Below are 13,383 nucleotides of genomic sequence, written 5' to 3' on the forward strand. Positions count from 1 at the left end.
TCTTTGTTCACATGGGTCTAAGTGAGCTTTTGTCAGAATGTAAGACAGCAGATCAACCAATGGCTAAATACATCATAAATGGCTCATTTCAGTGTCAGAAACATCAGCCTGAGTGCAGGGAAGTTCCAAGGTGTATTTTGGGAATGAAATCTGGAGCCTCCCTATTGTGCATTTTGTCTCAGGAAGAACAAAATCATACTTTCAAAAGTTTCAAAAGTCCATCCTTCCACTGGTCTGACACCTCACAGTCATCCAGGTCCAAACTGTGCAGTCTCATCATGTTCAGAACATCTTTCTTTTACTCTGTAGACTGACCTTGTTAGCACAAGAGTCTGCATGACACTTGATTATTGACAGAAATATTTTCCGGTGGAGACAGCTCCATGTCTGCGATGCACAGGAAGACATCCATAGATGGTATCACTAAGTGTTTACACACTCTGGATGCATGAAGATAAGGCAGAAAAAAGTCAAACAACAAAAGTGTAATTTTATTATTTTTTAACATTTATTTTTTAAACTGATACCCTGAGCAAATGCCCAAAAAGATTACATTTTAGGAATATTTTTAGGAATATAAACTTTGTCCAAACTTGGATGAAGTGCACAATGAGTGCGCATGACACAGGAATCATGTGTAATCCGTGTAATGTCGTCCCTGCCTTCAACGCCTCGTACACCTGTTGCTACAACTATTTGTGCACACAAGTGCCTGAAAGAGTGTGCGCTGTGCAAACCCATCGTACCCTCTCCTGGCAGGTTTGGGCCAAATTCCAGGTGACACGCACAAACATCTAACACCGCTCCATGGCACTTAGAAAATGTGTCGCCAGTCGCACTCTACATATACTCTACACATACATACACAGTCGGAAACTACAGGACTTTTTTGTTGATTCAAAGTCAGCAGTTGCTTGTGGCAGGAGCGTGGTTTCCATTTTATGTTTGGTAAAATAATTCATTGTATCCACACAAAAGATTAATTCTGGCCTATATAAGGTGCCTGAGCCCAGTGAAGCAGACCCCCCACCCACATAAAAAAGACACACAAACAGGCTGTAATTTCAAATGGTACATGAACGCAGGAGCGATCTGCACGATGTTCACACAGACTGATCAATTTACTGCTCTGATGATATATTCAATCATCTTTACACTAATAATTATTACCCCTTTTGACAGTTTTGTGATATAAATCAATATATATTGTAGCCCATGGCCTCGATTCGCTCTAATTAAATAAATACATTAATGCTGTCTCAACAAAAACCTTAGTTTTGGAACTGAAGACAGAGACTTTCACTCTCAGTTGAGAAATTCCTAAGACATCTGGTGACCTGAAGATAAGCTTGGAGACATCCCCCGTGGGCCCACACTGTGGCTCACAGCAAAAACAGAACTGTAACTCAAAGTACTTCAAAGGGAACCCTTGCCTTTTTTATTGTGAATTTTCGGTCACTATGAATTATAGTTGCTTCACATCAGAATCTGAGCTTCTCCAGGCCAGGACAACCCAAATTTTATGACTTTACGCCAAGGCCAGAACCTCTCCACACTGCCAGAGGACCTTCCCCCATGATAACATGTGGCCATAAACTTTGAGTCTTGACATTCAGCTTTTATCTTTAGGTCTCAGTAAAAGAAAAGACCTTTGCTTAGAATAAAAAAAAATGCATCAGTATTATTTTATTCATATATAAAATCTTCTAATGTTGTTTGTATTGATTAATCAAACAAAATGCTTTGCATATAATCATTCCATTTTGTTGATATGTGTTCCTGTATCTGATGTGTGTTAAGTGTGATCTTTCTGTATTATTAATATGTTGATGGTGAAATATTCTGTTTTGACCAAATGGAGTGTTTGAGTGACAATTAATAATGTGTATCCATTCGAGTGTCTTAGAACAATAGTATACCAAAATAGTTAATGTGTTTAAATAGTTGAATCATTTGTGTCTGCCCTTTGAACACATGAAGTTTTTTGTGAAGTTGCACACCCTAAATGCGTAGAGTTTGGTGATGTCAGTCCCCCTTTAAAAGTTAGAACAGAGTTTCTGCTCTTCTCTTTTTTCTCTCTCTTTTCTCTATTGAAACTCTTCTGTAAGCCTCTGCTGCAGCTCCTCTCTCTTCCTTTCTTAAATGCTTAATTATTTTTGGGTCAACAAGCAAGCTGAAGATACCATGTGGCATTCAATCTTTTTTTTTATTCTTGTCTCAGTTTTTGAGAACTTTTACCTGACACTTTAAGGTGCGTCAAGTCTTTCAAAGTTTTAAGACAACTTCCGATCTGAACTTTTCAAAATAATAGCGAATTTACAGAAAAGCGACTTTCCTTTTCTATCGTCTAATTTTCCAACGCTTTTAAAGTTTTACCTTTTTTCTAAATTCACAAAGACTTTTATTCTGGCTCCAACAAACTTTTTAAAAGCTACCTGAACCCATTTTCAACAAATGCCTTCCACCTCTGGGGTCCAAGCAAGCTGACGACCTGACTACAAGCAGCCATCCTGTCGATAAAGCCAGCCGACACAAGCCTTTGAGATCACCCAGGGAGACCGCTGAGTTAACCCCTGACCCAAGTGAGCACGCTGCAGAGCCAACATCAACTACGGATGGACGGGCCGTCCGAACCACCTCTTCAACAGATCAGCTAAGTGAGCCAGTTAAAGGTTCCAGAAAAAGGGTTTTGTTGTCAATGGATACAAAGTGGCTTCTTCTTATTATTCTTCTTCTTTTTTAAACATATTCTTATGTTTGTTTAATAATTTTCATAAGAATAATTGGCTTCAAATTTCATCACTAAATTCTAATCAGATTTATTTACTTAAAGTCTGAAAGCTTTATCTCACTCTTTCAGCATCACATGAGTTAGTAAGAATTGTGTCCATAAATGAACTTATTTAATCACTGTCCACAAAAATGCCAGTAAACTTTTCATTTCTTGTATACTTGTAAATCAATTGTAAATATTTCTGCTGTGGTTCATTCTGTGTTCAGAAGGAAACCTTTGGTCAATTGTATCATAGAATTCAGACTTTCAGACCTGAGACTGATTAATTAAATTGAGACTGATTGATTAATTTGTGACTGATAAATTAACGAATGTTTAAATTAAAGTACCTATGCGTCAAATAGCTGGTGCTCTGAGGATTAATTATCCTAATTAAATAATAATTATTAAACCCTAAAATTGTTAATTATTTTGGTGACCCAAATGAGGCCTAGGCCAATCTAATTCAATTTCGGAGTTTAACTACTTATTCGTTACATTTATTTTGGTGCCTGCGTGTGAGCCGATCTAGAATTGACCACTTTTGTTACATCTTTATGGTCCCCCATTGCAAGACCTGTAAATTCACTACAATATTAGATTGGCGGTTCAAGGCCACCTCCAATCTAACGACCCACGGAGCATGTGGAGGGGTATCAAATGCATCGCAGACTACAAAAACAATGTAGCACAGTGCTCTGCAGACCCAGCGCTCCCGGACACTCTGAATGCCTTTTATGTATGTTTTGAGGCGTCCAACACCACCACCCCCTCCGGAGACCCTCCCTCCCCCAAAGACCTCCCAGTCAGCAACATCACTACAGCTGAGGTGAGGAAGTGCTGCAGAGGATCAACCCCGGGAAGTCCCCGGGCCCTGACGGACTACCAGGGAAGGTCCTAAAAGACTGTACACACCAGCTGTCTGAGGTTCTGGCGGATATATTCAACACCTCTGTCCCAAGCCAGAGTTCTGCTGTGCCTCAAGACATCAAGGATAATCCCTGTGCCAAAGACCTCTGCACCATCCTGCCTCAATGACTACAGGCCAGTTGCACTCACCCCATCACCACAAAGTGCTTTGAGAGGCTGGTGATGAGGCGCCTGAAGCAGACCATCGATTTGACTGTGACATAGATGAGCACCAGTATGCGTACAGACAAAACCGGTCCACAGCTGATGCCATCTCCACCGTGGTGCATCAGGTCATCTCCCACACAGAGAACAAGGACTCCTATGCAAGGCTGCTGTTCCTGGACTTCACTTCTGCATTCAACACTGTAGCAGAAAGCTGTGATCAAACAACCAACATCTTAAGCTTGCATTAAGATGAGGCCTTGGACTCCTTCAAAGAAAAGATAAAACCCATACAGCAAGGCCTGGTATATTTCCAGGTACCAAAGAGGAGGCAGTTTAAGCCATGCACGCTTGGATCTGTCAACAAAACCCACCATATTCAGGATTTAAGATTACCCCAAAGTACATTCCACACATAGCTGTGAATCCTTATCAGATCCCCAGACCAGAGCAACTCAACTTCCCCCTCACATAAAAAAAAGAAACCTGCACAGAAAGACACCTTTTTCACCAAAAAAAGGTTTTTCACACTAAACTAAAAAGAAAACAGCTCACTGAAAGATTACTCTTGAAGTGACGATTATTGTGAAGGTTTTGTGGTTGAAATCAACCCAGAATTACCTATTTTGCATTTCTGCTAGATAAATCCAGGTCTAACCAGGGAACAAGAGTGACCCCTGTGGAACGACTTGGGAAGGACAGGTTAGTTGATTTCCTGCAAGACTCAAACTCCTAACCTCATTTTAAAAAGGGAGTTTCATTGTATTGTTGTAGCAAAAGAACAAAAAAAGAGAAAAGGAAACATGTCACTCTTTTCTATGCATGCATGAAAGTGTTATATTTAATGTGTTATAACTCTGTTCATTGGGGAATGTTTACTTAATGTGTTCTCTTATATATATATATATATATATATATATATATATGTGTGTGTGTGTGTGTGTGTGTGTGTGTGGTATATAATTCCAGGTAAACCAGTTACAAGATTTATTCTGCAGGACTTGGTTTGGTTTCAAAGTGGAATGTTGGAGCCATGCTGATTTATATATATAAAACTAGACAAAGGAAACTCCAGAAACTACGTTACCCAGAATTCTTTGGGGTGGAGCTTATTAAGCCTTTAAAAAGAGATCGTGCCTGGGAACTCGCTCTCTTACGCTTTTTCTCCGGCCCTTTTCTCTGGCCCTTTCCTTTCTTTTCCGTGGGTCTAAAGACGCGCCTGAAGCCGTTAATTTTTATCACCCTTTGTCTAAAGCCACGTGCTACTTAAGACTAATTCTTGTTTGGCGTACCGACAAGAATTTATTTTTCCGACAGATAACTTTTGCAACCTTTGTCAAGTTAAACGTGCTGGCGCATTAACTTCCTTTTTTGAATTTTCAAATTAAAACGTTTTTCTTCAAAAAACTCCAAATTCCTTTTACAAACCTTTTTCTTCTAAAGTCAGCTATTTTTACAGTGAATTCTGATTTGACCAAGCTTCCAAAAAGACGACGACGAAAGACAAATTTTTGATTTTTGATAGAGAATAAAGACGCTTAAACATTTATTCTGATGAGCCAGCCACAAAAGCGCTGCAAAGGAAAAACATCTAGGTCAGCTGAAAGGTCCACATCGACTTGAACTGCCGCCGCGAAATCCACAGCGATAACAGAAATCATCCCCGCCACTGACGAGACCGAGCGGGTCGGAACGACAGAGCCTTTGTCAAGGTCCCTGACGAAGCTCTGTGGCGGACAGAGCGTCGACTGAACCAGACGATTCCAGCATCGGACCTCACGCACTGCGCAAGTAAGACTGGGCTATGTTGTCAGATAAACAGAGTGGCTTTATTTAACTCAATTCAAAATCATTAATCTTCTCTCAGGTCAACAATACTAAAGTAAATTACCTGTTAAATTAGGACGAATCTTACTCCTAAATTCCCGCTACGAAACCAAACTATCAGAACATCATATAATCATTGCTAATTGAATGTCGCCATCCTTAATTTGCTCACTGTGATATGTCCTGTTATTTAACTCCTGCTAGAGTTAAATAAATATCTTAAACGTGTGAAGTTGTCTGTGATTTTTGTATGGTTTTACAGAGGGTGTCGGATCTGACCTGCGGAGCTTATCCTTTAGAAACTGAGACTGATTAATTAAACTGAGACTGATTAATTAAATTGAGACTAATCAATTAATGAGTGTTTAAACTCATAAGGACTTATCCTTTGAAATAAGTGGTGCCCCGATATAAAATTATCCACAAATGATAATTTTCAGTATTCCAAAACATTATTATATTCATCCTGTGGTTTTCCCCTACAGTATATAGGTGCAAGCTCGTGTGAGGCTCACTTATCAGTTCTGATGTTCAGATGAAAATACAGTCAATTAAGTTAGAAGCGTATAGAGCAACTTAATCTGTCTTTATTCAACTGTGTGCGTGTGCATGTGAGAGAGAGAGAGGAAAAAAGAAAGCACTGTGTTATTTTCACATGAGAAATTCATGTTAATGTGAGGCCTCGGTGACAGTTAAATTCTGCGAGTTTCCAGATTTAAACTGGTCACCCGGATACATATTGCAAAATTGCGAGATTCCAATTATTGTAATCACTGTATTCGTGACTCCAAGGGACTAGTTAAATTAGCTACTTAACCAGTCACAAAACTTGTGAGTCATTCAGCATGTTGTGCTCTGATTGTCCAGCCACGGGTTTGCCTGAGCTGAGAATCTGATGTTACACTGAGCCTGTAATCCAGAAGGATTGCCAGTGGTTGCTTCCCTGACCCAGGAGACGTCCTGGTCAAAGCTTGTCTGAGAGAAAAGGGAGGGGGACCCCCGTGTCTACCATCTTGTGTTTTAAAAGTGCTGTATTGTTCCACAGGACCACCGAGTCCGCCATTTTGTGAAGAAAATAAGCACGTTTTTTAAAGAATTTATTGTTGTTGAGTGGAAAAGTTTGAAGAGAAGGTGTGCCTGCTTCATCCCCCCTCTGTGTGCAAATCACATCACAACGTTATCAACAGCTTGACGCACTGCCGTCAAACTGCACTATGTCACACGCACGACGTAAACAGTCGCCATCTTAGTACGCCAGCTCCGAACGGCTTAGTGGCCCATGAGCGGTGTTGAAAATCATAAACGAGTTGTGTCATTAAGCATCACTTGGTGAACCAAGCTGCTCCTAATGGTCACTAACTGCACAAAACCTGCATGTTAATCAGTCCGTGTAATTTCGTTCAATCGATTTCCGCTGTCGGCGCAACGCGCAACAGTACGGACCTGCTAACAGAGCGCTAACACGCACTAGCTGCCGTGCTAATGGCCTCTTAACTCTGGACACTAATTGGACACTAATCAGCCATCGGAAAGCCGGAGGCAATAGCGTGCTAACAGGCCATTAGCCGCTCTCAAACGCAGGGGCTCCGATCATTGAATTAACCCAGGTGCTAGCCACCGCAGCTAAGTGTCTGACCAGTTAGCCTAGCTTCCACTAACAACATAACAGCATGCTACAGTAACCGGATAGTCTGCCGACTGCTGGTAACTAGCCTGTACTGCATGTAAATAATTTCCAGCGACTTTTTAAACTTTTCTTCCTACCACTTAAAAGAATAACTACCATTAACTGAAACATTATTATCAAGTCTTATCTTGCATAATAATTTTTTTTTTTTAACTCTTTTGATGTCGCTTTTCCAATTCTAATTGGAAATACTAATCTTTTATTCCACTGTCTGGATACTAACCAAGCGTACACACTTATATTTTTAATCTTGTTGTTTTCACAACTAACTAATGAACTTTACAGTTTCAATCCTATTTAATCAGAAGATCATTTAATAACAATAAAGAAAATATTTTTTATTGTCTATAACTCTCCTACTTCTACCTCTCCTACCCTTAAAAGAACATCTCCTTCAGGAGTGATTTCTGTTTAAAGCGAAAGCACTGAAGCTTTACTGAAGTGTAACCCATAGCAATTCTAGACAGAGAATATTGGTGTTACATCACAATAACTAAAGAAAGTTCTACTTGTGTGTACAGAATACAACAAATAACACTCCTCAATATTTTCCTTTTGCATTCGTGTGAATTCTCCACTGCTGCTTTCACCTGCAGTTAACTCACTAATCCCTTTCACACTTCTGCAGCTGGATCATCTGTAAATATTTTTATTGTCGCTCATCTTATTTTGTTGTCAATTCTTTATTGTTTTGTTTCTGGTGGACGCTGTCTAACCGTTATCCCAGAAAGCCAACATGGCCACACCCAGTGACAACAAACCAAGAACTACTACCGACCTGGAAAGCCGAGGTCATAGCGACTCAGGTGAGCTTTTAGAAGAGGTCTTATCCGACCTGACCGCTGAAATATTGCCTGGCTACTTGCACGACATGCAACAAGCCACACACAAAAGCATAGTTGCTGAGATGTCTGAACTCATCAGTCAGACATTAGCAGCAACTGTGGAAAAGAAACACCTGACTACAGTGCTTGGCAAGCTAGCCATTGCCACAGCCCTGAAGCTCAAAAATGCAGAATCATCCATCCATCCATCCATCCATCCATCCATCCATCCATCCATCTTCTACCGCTTAGTCCAATTAAGGGTCATGGGGGGCTAGAGCCTATAAATCAGTTCTTTCTATAAAAAGGCAGAAAGAACAAAATGTCGAATTGCGTGAGGAGAATAAACTCCTGAGACAGCAACTGGAAGAAAAACAACAGTCTTTGACCCTTGCTGAAGAAAAATTGGAAGACCTACAGGCTTCCTCAAATCAGTCCGATGAATCAGATATCGCATCTGATCCTGGAACTAAAGACCGAGGTGGACCACGAGCAAAACCGCAGTGGTCCCCACAAAACCAAAGTGATTTTGGAACCAGAGAGGGATCCGAAATTGGTGAAAATCGGGGTAATAAATTCAAACCCAGACAGTGGGAGAAGCCCAGCACATGGGAAGATCACCCTGATGACAGACGTGAGTACCCAGGTGACTGACCCCAAGGATGGCAGGGTTCCAGACACCCACATCAGGGACCATTTGGATGCAATAATAAGAGCACTTGGAACCGAGATTCCCGAGAAGGAGACCCGTCCAAGCCCTCAGATAAGTATGTGGACTCAAGCCTCCACCAAGAAATCCGGAAGATCATGAAAGGCCTCCTCCAGGAATTTGAGGACGAAAAGGCCAAAAAGAAAGCTAACGTGCTGTGTGTAAACCGCATAGCTCCAACCACCCACCCGGTGTCTTCACAAACTCCGCCAGAGGCGTCTGAGGAAGACCTATACTGGAATGTAGACAACCCGTTAGCGTCACGATCTCAGGATTCACATCCTGAGACACTATACCTTTCAGATGGGGATCAAGAACCAGGAGAGACCAAGTCTGGTCCTCCCAGTGCCATCTTGGTAGTCCAGGTTGATCAGGACCAGAGATCATGCGCTGATCCAGCGTCCGTTATAACAGGACAACCACCCGTACGGAAATTCTTAGGCAACCTCTCTGAGAAGGGGATTGCAAAGAAATTCTATTTGTCACTAATCCTGGAAAACTCACTAAGACATGAGGCTCTTCTGGACACCGCTGCCGATGTCACCTTGATGTCTACCTCACTGTTTAAACAACTGCAGGTAGCAGCAGGGCAGGCCATCAGAAGCCTCAAACTATTGCCGTGTTCGTTGGAGATCCAGCCCTACACGAACAACCCGGCAACTTTGTCCTCAATGGCTCTGATCAACATCACTGTTGGACTCATGAGTCTGGTACACCCCGTGTACATATCAGCACTCGACACCATTCCATTCCTCATAGGGAAAGATTTTCTCAACCGATTTGAACCCCTCATCGACTTCAAATGATTAAAACTGTGGGCACAGGTCCGTCACCCTCACCTGCCTGAGGTGACTCAACCGGCCAAGCCCCAGTGTTATGCCATTGAGATCCAAAATGATACAGAACCCCCATGCGACACGGTCACAGCGGACATTCCATCTGCTGTCGACCCGCGGAACGCTTCATGGCCCCCAGATGCACTGCTGGCCGAGAAGGACACTTTCCTCTGTAAGCTGTCAGAGGACACTAATGCGAGTGAGTACTACCCTCTGGTAGTAGATGGTCTCCATTTGGAAAACACACACACTGCTGACGTAGCTCTGGCTCTTTGGGCCGAAAGATCAGCTATTAGTCAAAGTCTGTTTGACTCATTGAGCAAACCCAACCAAGACATTTTATATGTAGAAAAATCTTTCCATTTTCCAAAGGACCCTCTAACCTAGACCGTACTCAAGGCAACAGGAATCTGCACACTCAGATTGCACTGGAACAGACGAGAATTGAGCCACTCATTCTTAGTTGTTCCAAGCTTACCATGCTCTGTCTACATAGGAGGTGACCTCCTTATCCGATTGGAGGCGCAGGTTGACAGAGTCAATCAGGTCCTCTGGTCCTTAACCAGAGCACGCGATGATCCCGCTTACTCTGATCCGGAGTATCTAAGGTCTGGACAATTGATCCCTGATGCATGTCAGGTAGTGAGTGATGGTCACATCACGATACCCGCCAACCTGAAAAATGCACCACTCCACCTCGTGATATGTCCAGGACAATGGTTCAGACACTCACAGGCAGTCTTCCAGCCATCCCAGCTCTTCACCAAACTGGGACTATCTCTGGAAGCCACTCCACTTCTGAGCCTAGGAAGTCGGACGACCCGCTTGATGGTGCATAACGACACTGGCGAAGATATCCCTATTCCCAAAGCCACCCCACTGGGTTGGTTAATCAGCACTGAATTCCAGGACTTTGAGCTGAACGTCCCAGTTCTTGGCCAAGTCCCTCCATCGCTTCTTCCCTGTTCACAACGGGGGGTTGTCTTTTCCAAACCCTCAGGAGCAATCGCTGTATTTCCAGCGAACATCTCCGAGGAAGACACTGTCAGCAGAATAGACCTTGATGACCCTGACCACATGGTCCTCCAGACCCTTACGGTCCTCACGGTCCACTCGCAAAACAAAACAAATGCTGGAAATGACACTGAACCAGCTCAGAACCTTAACCCAGGTTCTGATTCTGAATTTGCATCTCAGATAGAACAAGTCGTAGCAGCGTAGAATGATGAGGAACGAGGACGTCTAAGAGACCTACTCTAAATACCGAACGTCCTTTGCTAATGATTCGTTGGATTGTGGGCTCACCCACATCCACTCTGTGCGCATCCCAACTCCTCCAGATGCACCGCCCACCTTCGTGCGACAGTACAAAATTCCTCTGGCATCCTATGAACCTGTACAGGAAATCATAGATGACCTATTGGAAAAAGGGATCGTAAGACCGTGCAACAGCATCTATTCAGCCCCTGTATGGCCGGTAATCAAACCAAACGGTAAGTGGAGACTTACCATCGATTACCGCAAACTCAACCAACAGGTGTCGCTATCTCGATGGCCGATGACTCGGTTAGAACAGGAACTTCCTAAAGTAAAAGACGCAAAATACTTTTCCCACGCTCGACGTGGCCTCCGGGTTCTGGATAATCCCTGTCCATGAAGATGATCAACACAAACTGGCGTTCACCTTTGCCAACTGCCAGTACACTTTCACCAGGTGCCCATTTGGCTATGCCAACTCACCTGCAGAGTTTAACATGTTCTTGAACAAGGCATGCCCTGATGCAAACGAGCGAGGCACCCTTATCTATGTCGACGATGTCCTAATGCGAAACCCAACATTAGACACACATTTGGATGAGATAGACCACATCAGGATGTGGTCTATCTCACGAGCCAACTCACAAATGCTGGTGCAAAAATCTCACTTTCAAAGTGTCAATGGTGTCGGACCAAGGTCAACTATGTGGGCCTACTTGTCGGACCAAACGGAGTGCAACCACAAGTTGGACGAGTCCAAGGCATCACAATCATCAAAATGCCTACAAACATAACAGAACTGCGCAGCTTTCTGGGAGTGTGCAACTATTCTCGCCAATTCATTGAAAACTATGCAGATTTGGCGAAACCACTGACAGACCTGCTCAAAAATGATATCAATCAATCAATCAATTTTATTTATATAGCGCCAAATCACAACAAACAGTTGCCCCAAGGCGCTTTATATTGTAAGGCAAGGCCCTACAATAATTACGTAAAAACCCCAACGGTCAAAACGACCCCCTGTGAGCAAGCACTTGGCAACAGTGGGAAGGAAAAACTCCCTTTTAACAGGAAGAAACCTCAAGCAGAACCAGGCTCAGGGAGGGGCAGTCTTCTGCTGGGACTGGTTGGGGCTGAGGGAGAGAACCAGGAAAAAGACATGCTGTGGAGGGGAGCAGAGATCAATCACTAATGATTAAATGCAGAGTGGTGCATACAGAGCAAAAAGAGAAAGAAACACTCAGTGCATCATGGGAACCCCCCAGCAGTCTAAGTCTATAGCAGCATGGGATGGTTCAGGGTCACCTGATCCAGCCCTAACTATAAGCTTTAGCAAAAAGGAAAGTTTTAAGCCTAATCTTAAAAGTAGAGAGGGTGTCTGTCTCCCTGATCTGAATTGGGAGCTGGTTCTACAGGAGAGGAGCCTGAAAGCTGAAGGCTCTGCCTTACATTCTACTCTTACAAACCCTAGGAACTACAAGTAAGCCTGCAGTCTGAGAGCGAAGCGCTCTATTGGGGTGATATGGTACTATGAGGTCCCTAAGATAAGATGGGACCTGATTATTCAAAACCTTATAAGTAAGAAGAAGAATTTTAAATTCTATTCTAGAATTAACAGGAAGCCAATGAAGAGAGGCCAATATGGGTGAGATATGCTCTCTCCTTCTAGTCCCCATTAGTACTCTAGCTGCAGCATTTTGAATTAACTGAAGGCTTTTCAGGGAACTTTTAGGACAACCTGATAATAATGAATTACAGTAGTCCAGCCTAGAGGAAATAAATGCATGAATTAGTTTTTCAGCATCATTCTGAGACAAGACCTTTCTAATTTTAGAAATATTGCACAAATGCAAAAAAGGTTAGTCAACACCCCCGAAAAATCAGCCCTACTAGTGTACGACCGTCATGACACGTCGACTCGTATCGAACTTCCGCGAAAAACCTTGTGGGTCACGGTACCCGAAAACGACCTGCTCCATATTGGTGAGGTATCTCTCTATCACCTGCATCCTGACCAATACGAAGGAGCCATTGAAGTGTCCGACTTTTACAATCAAATCGCTATTGAAATAGACCAACAGACTCTGGAGAAAATCCAGTATGAGGGTTCTCAAGTCATCGACGTGGCCCCAATAGATAAAACATTGAAAGAGATTCGAAACCAAGATCTCAAACCCTACCAAGCCCTATCGTATGCTTGGTCTACTCCTGACACACTGTTGTTTGTGGCCACAATCATCGGTTACTTGACTACCCTCGGCTTAGCTCTGTGGGCCCTTGCCAGACTAGCCCAAAGAAAACGACGTGCGGCCGAACCGTCTGAAGATATTGAAGCTAACCCAAATTTGGACCAAGAATCTGAGACCGACCAGGTATCCGAGCTTATTTGGATT

Source organism: Thalassophryne amazonica, chromosome 1, assembly GCF_902500255.1.
Source record: "Thalassophryne amazonica chromosome 1, fThaAma1.1, whole genome shotgun sequence".
NCBI lineage: Eukaryota > Metazoa > Chordata > Actinopteri > Batrachoidiformes > Batrachoididae > Thalassophryne > Thalassophryne amazonica.